The sequence below is a fragment of the Dromiciops gliroides genome, chromosome 6 (assembly GCF_019393635.1).
Source record: "Dromiciops gliroides isolate mDroGli1 chromosome 6, mDroGli1.pri, whole genome shotgun sequence".
NCBI classification, from domain to species: Eukaryota; Metazoa; Chordata; class Mammalia; order Microbiotheria; family Microbiotheriidae; genus Dromiciops; species Dromiciops gliroides.
In genome coordinates, this window is record NC_057866.1 from 246,893,088 (window position 1) to 246,906,432 (window position 13,345).

General features: G+C 36.1%; 1 protein-coding gene across 2 annotated transcripts in view; it reads left to right on the forward strand.

Moving 5' to 3' along the window:
• Positions 1-13,345, forward strand: part of BANK1 (B cell scaffold protein with ankyrin repeats 1) — a 426,375-nt gene that overhangs the window by 110,830 nt on the left and 302,200 nt on the right. The gene's annotated exons all lie outside the window — the stretch shown is intronic.

A 13,345-nucleotide genomic window follows, 5' to 3' on the forward strand; every position in this document is an offset into this window, starting at 1 on the left:
AAATGAGGTAGTGATTATGTGAGTATAGAGAAGGAAATGGATGGGGAAAATGGAGAGGTAGACTTATTAAAATTCTACCTGTGGGGGGCAGCTAGGTGGCACAGTGGATAAAGTACCGGCCCTGGATTCAGGAGTTCCTGAGTTCAAATCCAGCCTCAGACACTTGACACTTACTAGCTGTGTGACCCTGGGCAAGTCACTTAACCCCCATTGCCCCACCAAAAAAAAAATTCTATGTGGGATTAGATTTGGAGGAGGAAAGGGGCTCTGGGAGAGTAAAGAATTGAGAATGATTCTGAGGATACTGACATTCATGAATGGAAGAATGGGATTGCCTTTTACAGAAACTGGGAAGTTAAAAAGTGGGGTAGGTTTGGAAGGGAAGTAACGAATTTTATTTTGGACATCCTGAGTTTGAGAAACCTCTACAACATCTAGTGAGAAGTGTCATATATGAAGGCAGTGATGTGGGCTCAAGAAATAAGCCAGGACTGGCCAAATTGGTCTGAGTCATTTGCATTACAATGATAGGTGAACCCATGGCAACTGAAGAAATCCTTGAGAATATTGAGACAAAACAGAAAAGTCCCCAAGGCAGAGCATTGCCAGGGTCTTGGAATGTGAAAGACATGATTGAGGGTCTAACCACAGAGGTTGAGGAGGAACTTCCAGATGAATAAGAAGAGAGCCAAGAAAGATCAGAGTCCCAAAAAACAAAGAAAAGAGTAGGTATAAGAGGAAAGGATGCTCAGTGGCACTGGGTGCTACAGAGAACTTTTAAAAAAGATGTGAGGGGGCAGCGAGGTGGTGCAGTATATAAAGAACCAGCCCTGGATTCAGGAGGACCTGAGTTCAAATCTGGCCTCAGACACTTGACATTTACTAGCTGTGTGACCCAGGCAAGTCACTTAATCCTCATTGTCCCACCCCCCAAAAAAATGTGAAAACAGGTCATTGGTTTTAGAGATCATGGGTAACTCTAGAGAAAGTATTTTCAGTTGAATGATGAGGAAATAATTTTACTTGTACAACCTATCTTAAAGGGTTGTTTGTGAAGAAAGCCTTTTTTTTTTTTACTAATATTAGAACAATATTAATAGCAGTAGAATGTAGGGCAACTGTCAGAGGTTGAGAGAGAATGAGAGTACCACCCACCCTTCCCCCAGGTGATAAACTTCATGAGAACAAGAACCATGTCTAAATTATCTTTGCATTTTCCCCAGTATCTAGCAAAGTGCTTTACACAGAGAATGTGTTTAATAAATGGTCGGGGAGCAAATTACTGAATAAGATACACTCTCTTATAACCATATTCCAGCTGAGTCACATCTCAGAAAATCTTGGTGTGAGCCATGTGGCCAATTTCGCCTCATTACATTCAGATCAGATTTCATGTTGTTTTGTTGTTTGTTAGCCATGTAGTTAATTCTGGTATGACATGGCATAGGCACCCCCCCAAAAAAAACACCTCAATATGCAAAATCATAATAAAAACCACAGAATTTGGGGGGAGGGAGGAATGAAGCTTCTTCATCCATGACATATACACACACAAGATAAGAACCTAATAAAAAATCAGTGATGTGTTTTTATACATGTTAAATGGTTAAGAAATACATAAATGTTGGGCAGCTAAGTGACACAGTGGATAAAATCCCAGCCCTGGATTCAGGAGGACCTGAGTTCAAACCTGGCCTCAGACACTTGACACTTACTAACTGTATGACCCTGAGCAAGTCACTTAACCCCCATTGTCCTAGAAAATAAAAAGAGTAAATTGGCCAGACAATTGCAACTCCACTAGGTGGACATAGACAAAGGGATGGAAGTAGTGTGGACTCTCCCTCCTCTACCCATAGCCCCTACTGTGCCAGAAGATAAACAATAAATATGATATTTTCCCTTGATAAAGGCCCAAAGTTTACCTGTAGAAGTGGGAATGGGAAAGGCTGTATAGCTGGTGAGTACTTGGGAAGTAATGTTATTTTCTATGTTCTTTCTGATGTTTGGAAGAAATCTTCCAGAAGCTAACTCTAAATTCTAGTTATGCTCAAAATGTTCCCTCAAATATGGCAATCACTTTGGAACAAAATTGAGTTTTCAAAATACATATTATATGCAGAACTGAGTGTACTTCTCCTATTTATGGACCACCTCATCAGGCTGTGGGTCTTCTTGTTGCCTTTCTTCGGTATTCTCTTCTGTTACACTATACTCCATTGATAATTCATTTCACTAACCAATCTCTTTTTTTGTGTGGGGCAATGAGGGTTAGGTGAACTTGCCCAAGGTCACACAGCTAGTAAGTGTCAAATGTCTGAAGCCAGATTTGAATTCAGTTCCTCCTGAATCCAGGTCTGTTACTCTATCCACTGCACCACCTAGCTGCCCCCACTAACCAACCTCCATGGATATTCTTAATTCCTCTTTTTTGGCATCAGGCTTGGGGAATGTATTTGGAGCATTTTTCAATTTTCTCCCTCCTTTAAAATTTTTCTTGATGTAATCCTCAAATCTTCTATGCAAATATATTTTATTACACCTCCAAAGATGAACTACATTCCTAGCCAATAAATAGTTCACTATTCCTATACCTTAACTGTACTTCAGAAATTCAAACTCTGTCTTCTTAACTAGTTGTTCATTTCTAAATCTGCCTTTCTCTTATGAAGGCCCCAGTGAACATCATCCCAACTGTGTCCCTAAAGTCTTTAGTTTCTTGCTTAGGACTTTGACATACCTGGTTCTATCTGTCCACGTGTCAGTCAAAATGGGCTTTCCTTTGAAAGGTCCACTATTCCTGTCCAGAAGGGATCTGAGATATGAGCAGATCCCACAACCTCATTTTACAGTTAGAGAAAATGAAGCATAAACATGTTAAGTGACTTGGTATGGGTCATACGGCTATTATCTACAATAAGATTTGAATCCAGGTTTCCAGATTTCAAGTCAGTGCCCTATCCACTATACCATGTAATCTTCCCATCAGAGATTACATGATTGATTAATTGATTTAAGGTCCCATTTCTGACCCCACAATGCACATTGATGTCTGAAATTCCTTTAACAAGTGATATGTGTTTTTATTTCACAATTAGTGATATAGTTGAAAACCTCTCATGCCTTTTGGAGAGGTAATATATTCGCAAATTCGCATTAAAGTGAAATTCACTTATAACAGATTTTTTGAAAACACATGTAAAGGCAAGGAAGCTCTGGAAGAAAAAACAAACATTCTGGACATAAGAAATAAGGCCGGATGATTTCATAGGAGTGAAGAGCTACAGAAAGAGGCAGCTGGGGGTGGGGTTTGGGGAGAATGTGCAAAGCCACATTCTTCTTCTTTCCCTAGTTTGCCCTAAGGCAATAATGCACATTTAGCAGAGCACGACAGAAGTATAGGAGGAAAAAAGCTAGACAATTAAATATCACTACTAAATATATTCCAAGGGGGGCAGCTAGGTGGTGGCACAGTGGATAAAGCACTGGCCCTGGATTCAGGAGGTCTGAGTTCAAATCGGGCCTCAGACACTTGACACTTACTAGCTGTGTGACCCTGGGCAAGTCACTTAACCCTCATTGCCCCACAAAAAAATAGATAGATAGATAGATAGATAGATAGATAGATAGATAGATAGATAGATAGATAGATAGATAGATAATGTCAGCATTTCAGAATAAGGTATTGTCTCTGAGGAGGTTCCTGGGTTAAAAATGTTTTGTTCTCAGAGTTCCAAACTGGTCAGTTATATATAGGTTGAATTTATTTTAACAAGCTTCTACGTATGCTTTACAAGTAGAGTTAAAGGAGAAAACTTAATGTTTAGCAGTTTATATTGTTACCAGTAACTGTGGAATCCAGTGACACTGACCTCCCTGATTTTCCTTACACAGGATTTTCCAACCCCAACCTCTACATTTTTCCTGGCTCTCCCCCATCTCTGGAATGCTCTCCCTGTTCACCTCTGTCTCCTAGATTTCCTGACTTTCTTTGGTTCTACTGGAAATCTTTCCCCAACTCTTTTAATGCTAGTGTCTTGTTTCTAAAATCAGTTTCAACTTATTATTTGATATATGTTCTCTCTCTCTCCTTTCTTCCTTCTCTCTGTCTCCATCTCTCTCTCCCACTCCCTTTTCCCCTCCTTCTCACTCTCACACTCTCACACTCTCTCCCTCTTGCCCTCCTTCCATCTATCCATCCAACCATCTACCCTCCCATCCATATCTATCTATCTATCTATCTATCTATCTATCTATCTATCTATCTATCTATCTATCACCTATCTTGTTTATATATTGTAGTTTGCATGTTGCATCCCCTATTTGACTGTCCTCAGTAGATTCCCTTCATCCTTGAGGGCAGAAAATATCTTTTGCCTCTTTGCATCCCTACTACTTAGTAGAATGCCTGGCATGTAGTAAAAACTCAGTAAATGGTTTTGTTTTGTTTTGTTTTAGTGAGGCAATTGGGGTTAAGTGACTTGCCCAGGGTCACACAGCTAGTAAGTGTTAAGTGTCTGAGGCCAGATTTGAACTCAGGTACTCCTGACTCCAGGGCTGATGCTCTATCCACTGTGCCACCTAGCTGCCCCTCAGTAAATGTTTATTGACCTGAATTTTGTGAAGAGTATATGATTACTAGACTTATGGAGGTAGTCTAGCAAATGTTTCTTGTTGAAATTATTAAAATTAAAGTGAGAGATTATTCGACTAGATGACTTCTAAGGTACTTTCCCACTCTCAGCTTCACTGATTATATTCAGGGAATAAGTTGCACATAAATTACTAATTAAATAAATAATCATTTATATCTATAATCTATATCTATATCCATATTTATATCTTTATAGATAGATAGATACATAGATATATGTGTTTATAGAAATCGAGTATCAAACACTGCTATTCTTTTCATGGTATTCTTTTCACTAGATGATTGACCATATAAAATATATATGATATAATTTCCCCAAGTTAATTATTTTATCAGTCTTTTTGAACCATATCTGTTTATATATATGAATAATTATTACATTTGTACTATCACATTAAAACTGCATAAGAGTTGGCAGAAGAGTTAAAAAAAGAGTTGGCAGGAGTCTATTCTGTGTTATGCATAATCAAAAAATTAGCTATGTTATGATTACAGAACTATTTATCAGTGATGATTAAAGGAGGTTTTTTTAAGTTCAGCATAATTTTGAGAATCCAAGTGGTTTTTATAGTTCTGTTATCCTTTTTTGCCATGAAACCTCTGAAAAATAAATATGGAACCTGTCAAAAATTAATAATATTTTTTCTCTTTTTGCTCTATGACCTCAGGAAAATGAATATCAAATGAAACCTTTTAATTTTTCAATTAACATATATTTTCCAGTTTGTTTTCACTATGCAACAGCCAGAGTGGGGTTTTATCCCATTTTTGTTGAAAGGGAAACTGGTCTAGTGAGATTTGATAATTTGTCCATATTTGGGTGAGAAGGAAGCTACCATTATATACAAAGAATATATGTAGAAGGAATGCATTTCAAAAATTATATCTTCCAAGGTCAAAAAATGGAAAGCTGATGGGCTTGATAATGGAACAACTAGATGACTTTGCAATGTTCTGGCAGAGGGATCAGTAATTCTTTATAGCACTCTCCTTTATGGCCTACAAAATTAGCTAGCAGCTAAGCAGTCAATAAGAAAAAAAAATGCAGAATTTTCTTTCCTTCAGAAGTTAAGTAGTATATATACATGTATATAGAACAACCAAATGCTCCTCAATACATAATTTTAATATAGAGGAAGTATGGTAGAGTTGGAAGAGAACTGAATTTGAAGTCAGAGGAACATATGTTCAAATCCTGCCTCTTCTACTTACTACCTGAAAAAGTCTCAGCTTCTCCTGGCCTCAGTTTCCCTATCCATAATATGAGAGATACTTTATGAACTCTAAGGGCTTTTCCAATTCTAAATTATATGCATGATAATCATTACCTCATTTGCTTGCCTAGCCAGTCTCTGCCAGTCTTCAATTAATTTTGCACAAAACTTCTAATATCAAATTTCTCCGGCAGAATTTTGACATATTCAGAAATCTCAAATGGCTCCCTTATATTGCTTTCAGCTTCTTAACCTGGCATTTAAGACCCTCAGTATTCTAGGTCCAACCTAGCTTTCTACCCCTCAAAATGGAACTCTTTGCTATTCCTTGAGCTTGGCTTGCCATCGCATACACATTTGCATCATCTGCCCTCTCTTCCCGGAATCTGATCCACCTTCAAGGCTCTATTCAGATGCTACCTCCTTGAACTGTCTCATCTCTCCCTTAGACTCAGGTGTCTTCATTGGATTTTCTTGCTTTCTTCTTGCTCAAATATTCCTATAGCAATTTGATTTTCCTTTGGTCTACATTTCCTACACAGTTTTATATTTTATCTTTGTTCATGTTGTCTTTCTCCAGCAAAATTGCAAAGAAAGACTTTGATGAATTTGCCTGGGTGTGTCAGCACATCTTAGAGAATATTGATATTGCCCTTTCCTTTGAAGGGTTCTTCCCATCAAAGAAGCCAGAGTGCAAGCAAAGCTATTCCCCCAGTAGAAGATCATTCAAGGGCAGGGACAGCTCCACTTTTGTCTCCTTATCCTCAGTATCTAGCAAAGTACCTTGTATGTACTGAACTTAATACATATTTATTAAATTTAATTGAATTGGATTTTTTATTATACTATAGCACCAAAAATCAATTGCTGTTATCAGTTTTATTGCCTGAATAATGCCACTATAGAGAGTTTACATACAGAGGTCTGGGGTTTTGCCCAAAACTTCAACTGACTGTATGGTTTATGGTAGCTTACTTAGCCTCCCTGGCCTGCAGCTATTATAATTCAATTAGATGGTTGAAGAAATTGATTTCTAAAGTTTTATGATTTTGCATTTGATTTATTAGCATGATGATTCTAAGTTTTTCTGATGTTTTCTTACAATCAAAAAATCTACTTAATAATACCCTACAGTAAAGGCAGCACATCTAACCTATCCTTAAACTAAATATAGATAAAATTAAAAATAAAAATAAATTACCAGCCTGACCACTAATTCTTCCAGCATATTTGTTCAGAAGTCTGGGAGTGTTCTGAAGAATGATATATAGAAACTTACCTCACTGATCTCAGTGGATAAGTAGAAGTGAGTAGTGGTTAGCTGTGATGTTAGAGGCAAACAGATAGTCCAATTCCTTGATTAGGAGTGAGGATTTAAAAAAAAATTATTTGTTTGTTTGTTTGCTTGTTTAGAATTTTCCCCCACATTACATGTAAAAACAAATGGTAGCATCAATTTTTAAATCTTTGTGTTCCAAATTCTCACCCTTCTTCCCTATCCCCACCTTTAGAACTCAAGAAATTCAATATAAGTTATACATGTACAGTCATGCAAAACATAGCAGACAAAAAACAACTTTAGAAAAAGGATCTAACAACAATAACAACAAAATATACTTCCATCTGTATTCAGGTACCATCAGTTCCTTCTCTGTAGATGGATTGCATTTTTCATATATCCTTCAGAATTGTCTTAGATCATTGCATTGCTGGAAATAACTAAGTCATTCATAGCAGATCACCATACAATGTTGCTTGTTATTTTGTATATAGTACATATCACTTTGCATCAGCTCATGTAACTCTTTCCAGGTTTTCCTGATAGCATCCTGCTCATCTTTTTTTTTTTTTTGTAAACTACATTTGTATAGTATTTTAAAGGGAGATTTAATTACAAAACACCCATGACAATGATTATTGCAACAAAAATAATAGTTAACATTTATATAGTACCTTATACCTAACAAAGAATTTTCTTCACAATACCCCCAGCAAAATGCCACCACCACCACCATCATCATCCTTACCATCATCCTCATCTTACATTGCCTCTGCTTCAAAATTTTTCCCCAGTTACTATTGCTAACTCTGTTTCCCTCCATCCCATTTGCTCCCTGTGATATTTACTCTATTTTCTATCTTCTTTTACCCTATTCCTCCTCAAAAGTGTTTTGCTTCTGACTGCCATCTGCCAATCTTCCCTCCCTTCCTTCACTCCTACCCCCTTGTTCCCTTTCCCTCTCACTTCAGGGCAAGATATATTACCATACCCACTTGAGTGTGTATGCTATTACCTCTTTGAGCCACTTCTGATGAGAGTAAGGGTCATTCACTCCCCTGCTCCTCCCTCATCTTCCACATCACAAGCTTTTTCTTTCCTCTTTTATGTGAGATACTTTACCCCATTCCACCTCTCTGTTTTCCTTTCTCCCAGTGCAATCCTCTCACCCCTTAATTTTGTTTTAAAGTTGTCCTCATGGGGCACCTAGGTGACAAAGTGGACAAAGCACCCACCCTGGACCCTGTAGGACCTGAGCCCAAATCTGGCCTCAGACATAAGAAACTCCCCAACTGCATGACCCTGGTCATGCCACCCAACCCCGACTGCCCCACAAAAAATGCTAAACAAAAAATAAATACTTTACAGATATCATCCCTTCATAATCATAATCATAGCCCATGTCCTCTATCTAAATTTATTCCTTTCAGCTGCCCTAATACTGAGAAAGTTCTTATGAGTTACTAGTATCATCTTCCCCTGTAGGAATTTAAACAGTTTAACTTTTACCATCCCTCACAATTTCTTTTTCCTGTTTATATTTTTAATGCTTCTCTATGGTCTTGTATTTGAAAGTCAAATTTCCTATTCAGTTCAGGTCTTTTCATCATGAATACCTGAAAGTCCTCTTTTTTATTGAAGTCCCACTTTTCCCCCTGAAATATTTTATTCAGTTTTGCTGGGCAGGTGATTTTTGGTTGTAATTCCTATTCCTTTACCCTCATGAATATCAAATTCCAGGCCTCTGATCTTTTCATGTAGAAGTGCTAGATCTTACGTTATCCTGACTGTGGCTCCACAGTACTTGAATTGTTTCTTTCTAGCTGCTTGCAATATTTCTTCTTGGAATTTGGCTATAATATTCCTGGAAGTTTTCACTTTGGGATCTCTTTCAGGTGGTTCTCAATGGATTCTTTCAATTTCCAATTTACCTTATGCTTCTAAAATATCAGGGTGATTTTCACTGACAATCTCTTGGAAGGTGATGTCTAAGCTCTTTTATTGATTATTTTTCAGGTAGTCCAATAATTTTCAATTTATCTCTCCTGAATCTATTTCCCAAGTCAGATGTTTTTTCCAAGGAAATACTTCACATTGCCCTCTACTTTTCATTCATTTGGGTTTGCTTTATTGTGTCTTAGTTTTTCATAGAGTCGTTAGCTTCACTTTCCTTAATCCTAATTCTTAAGCAATTATTTTCTTCAGAGAGCTTTTCCATTTGGCTTTTCAAGCTGTTGACTTTTTTTTTATAACTTTCCTGTATCACTCTCATTTCTTTCTCTACCTCTAGCACTTGATCTAAGGATATTCTTTTCTCTCCACATTTTCTTCTTTGTAAAGAAGTTGTGGGGAGCAAAATGAGAAAATCTCTGTGTGTGTGTATGTATGTATGTATGTGTGTGTATTTAGGATGGAGAGCAATACATGGATAATGATGATAACTGTGAATGTGAATGGAATGAATTCACCCAGAAAACAGAAAAGCATCACAAAATGGATTAGAAAACAGAATCCAACAATAAGTTGTTCATATGGAAAATACTTGGAAATAGAGATCCACACAGAGTTAAAATTAAAATCTAGAAAAATATATGTTATTTTCCTAAACAAAAAGAAAGGCAAAATAGAGTTTATTTAAAGGTCTTAACAAGGAAACTGCATTATGTTAAAAAGCACCGTAGACAGTGAAGTAATATAAATACTTAACATTCATAAAAAAATTATAGCATCTAAATGCTTAAGTAAAAAGATAAATAAATCTGAGAGAGGAATAGACAATAAAACCATAATAGTGGAAGATGTCAATATAGCCCCTTCATGCCTAGACAAAATTAAATAAGAAAGAAAAGAAACTAATGAACTAAATAGAATGTAAAAAAAGTTGGGTATTATAGACCTGATGAATACTGAATGGGAATAGAAAAATCTCTAGATGTTTCTTAGCCATATGTGACACGTTTACAGAAATTACGTTTTCTTAAAGCATTAAAATTTATTAACAAATTCAGGAGAGCAGAAAATTTAAGCATAGTTTACTGACCACAATACAATAAATTTGCATTCAATAGATGATCTTTGAAGGATAAAATTTTTTGGAGACCAAAGAATGTAAATAATTTGTGAGCCAAAGAATAACAAAATAAACAGATAACACCAAAGGAAATGACCCCAAAAATAAAAGAGAGGCAAAATATCATAATTTTAGAGGATGCAAAACAATGAATGCAGAGGGGAAATTTCATATCTCTTAAATGTTTGCAAAAGAGAATGACCTATGAAGCTAATACTAGTAAACCAACAAGTAGTAAAACAATTAAATACCAAAATAGAAATTCTGAAGATTAAAAAAGAAACTGCTAGGGATAAAAGCAAAAAGGCACAAATAAAACATTTTAAAATTAGATGATAATACAAGTTTATATTTATATATAATTTACTTTGCACCAGACATTGCACCACTACTTTTAAAAAATATTATTTTATCCTCACAGCAACCTTGTAAGGTAGGTGCTATTATTATCCCCATTTTAGAAATGAGTAAAATGAAGCAGAGAGTTTAAATTACTTGCCCAGGGTCATAGAGGTAGAAAGTATCTGAGGTCACATTTGAACTCAATTTTTCCTGATTCCAGGCTCAGCTCACTATCCACTGTGCCACATACCTGAAGGAAAAAAAGAAAGAAAGAAAAAACCCAAAATATCAGGAATGAAAAGGATAATTCATAACAAATGGAGAAGAAATAAGGGATACTTTTAGAAAATTATTTTTTAACTATCTGCCAACAGAACTGATACCCCAACAGATTGTCCAATATGACAAAAATAGAAAATGACAAATGCTGGAGGGGCTTTAGGAAATAGTCATATTAATGCTGTTGTTGGAGACATGATTTGGCCAAGTCATTCTAGAAAGTAACTTGGAACTGTACCTCAGAAGTCACAAATATTGCATACCCTAAACTTGCAGAGTGATACCACCACTTGGGCTTATATCTGAAAATAGGGAAGATATGAGAAAAAAGGATGCATATTTACAAAAACACTTATTGTGTCTAGGTGGCAGAGTGGATAGAATGTTAGTTTTGGAGTCAGGAAGACCTAACTTCAAATCTGATTTCAGAAACTTACCAGCTGTGTGGTCCTCAGCAAATCACTTAACCTCCATCTGCCTTTTTTTCACCCAGGGAAAATGAGGATAATAATAGCAATTTCCTTTCAAGGTTGTTTTAAGAATCAATTGAAATGGCGTGTAAAGTGTTTTGCAAGCTTTCAAGGACTATATTAATGCACCTTTATTAGCAGTTCTTTTTGTAGTGGCAGAAATGGAAAATGAGGTGATGGCTATAATTTGAGGAATGACTGAACAAATTATTATAAATGAATTTAAGAATCCATTTGTGCACTAAAAATGATGAAAAGCCCTGGGAAGATTTATATGAATTGATGTACAGTGAAGTGAGCAGAACTAGGACAACAATAACAGCAGGATTATAAAGACAAAGAGCTTTGAAAGATTTAGGAACTCTGATCAATGCAATTGCCAACCATAGTTCCAGAGGAGTAGTGATAAAATATGTTACCCTGCTTCTGACAGAGAAGGGATGGACTCAAGATGCAGGATGAGACTTATGTTTGGAAATGGGCAGTGCAATTTTTGTTCCATTGTGCATTTTTTGTTACAAGAGCTTTCTTTTTTTGTGTGATTTTTTTTTAATTAGGTAAGGAGTGATGTTGGAGGGAGAGTAAACAAATACTAAAAACCTATTAATTTTTTTAAAAATCTCATTAACTACATGGCATAGTATAAAGATTATTGGAATTAGAGTCAGAGGATGGGCATTAGATCCCATCTATGCCAGATAGTACTTGTGTCATGTTGGACATATTTCTCAACTGTACTTGATGTCACCTTCCTGGTCTGTAAAATGTGGTAGTGGCAGATGATGTGTTATTGTAGAAATATGGTAAAATTTATATAAGGTTTGATTGATTCATTGGGTCCATTTTTCTGCAAGTGCAAATCTCTGAGGATTTTTAGGGGGCGGGGGCTTCTTTTTTTAAAAAATAAATTAGGTAGGAAACAAATAATTACTTAGAATGGCTCTACATTTGACAATGAAAATGAGAATCATATGGATTTTAAGATGGGGAAGAGAAGTGGAAAGTATTGAGGAAGGGACTGTGAAAACAGTCTTCTCCTTTTCTTATTCTTATTTCCCCAGTCAGAATTAGGAAGGAAAGCTGATTTGCCTCCCAGGGATTTTGTGCATAATATCAATAAGAGTTACATACCACCCTGAGAAAAAGAAGATATGTAAATGAAGAATAATAAAGGACAATTCCATTAATTCTCTTTAGAAGGGAACAGAAAAACAAGTTCAAACTGTCTGTGTTTGAAGTAGGTAGTATTTTAATTAAAGAAAACTGGGATATGGAACTAGCTAACAAAGAGCAGTAGATTCAAATAACATTGTTCAGAATAGGTGAATTTTTGGATTAATGATTTTCTATATTCAGAATATTACATAAAATGCTTAGAGACTTAGTTCTTTATTATAGTTTTAGATAGTTTTTGTTTGTTTTGACTGGGTAAAGGAGGACATTCTTTGCTTCACTTCATATCTAGCCTTTAATCATTGACTGGGTATTGCCTCATAACACTAAGACCTGCGGAAGACATTAGGTTAAAAAAGCCAAAGTCTCCCACTGCATCGGGGCCATCCCCATTCATTCTGATATATATCTTGCCACTGGTCCCAAATGACTGGAGGAGAGAATGAGGCTGGTGACTTTGCACAGCCATCCCTCACTTAAATCCAATTTATTGCAAGTCATGACATCACCACCCAATATCATGGTCTTCTTTGAAAATGAAGAACAAACAACAAGTGTTTCATTAATATGATAATCTATAGGTCAAAACCTTATGACAGCTATGTTATATAAGTACTAATGCTATTTTCTCTATTTTACAACTGAACAAAATGAGGCCAAGATAAGTTAGAATGGGGTTTCCAAATTAACCATTGTCAAATCTCTTAACTTATCTTGGCCTCATTTTCTCATCATAGGTTTCCCAACTTCCAAATCAAGCACTGTGATAAGCCAATCAGATAGTAAAAATGAGAGATAACAGCTAGACATCATGTGACACATTGAGAGCATCAATATATGTTTTTAAAAAACTGAAGAAAATCC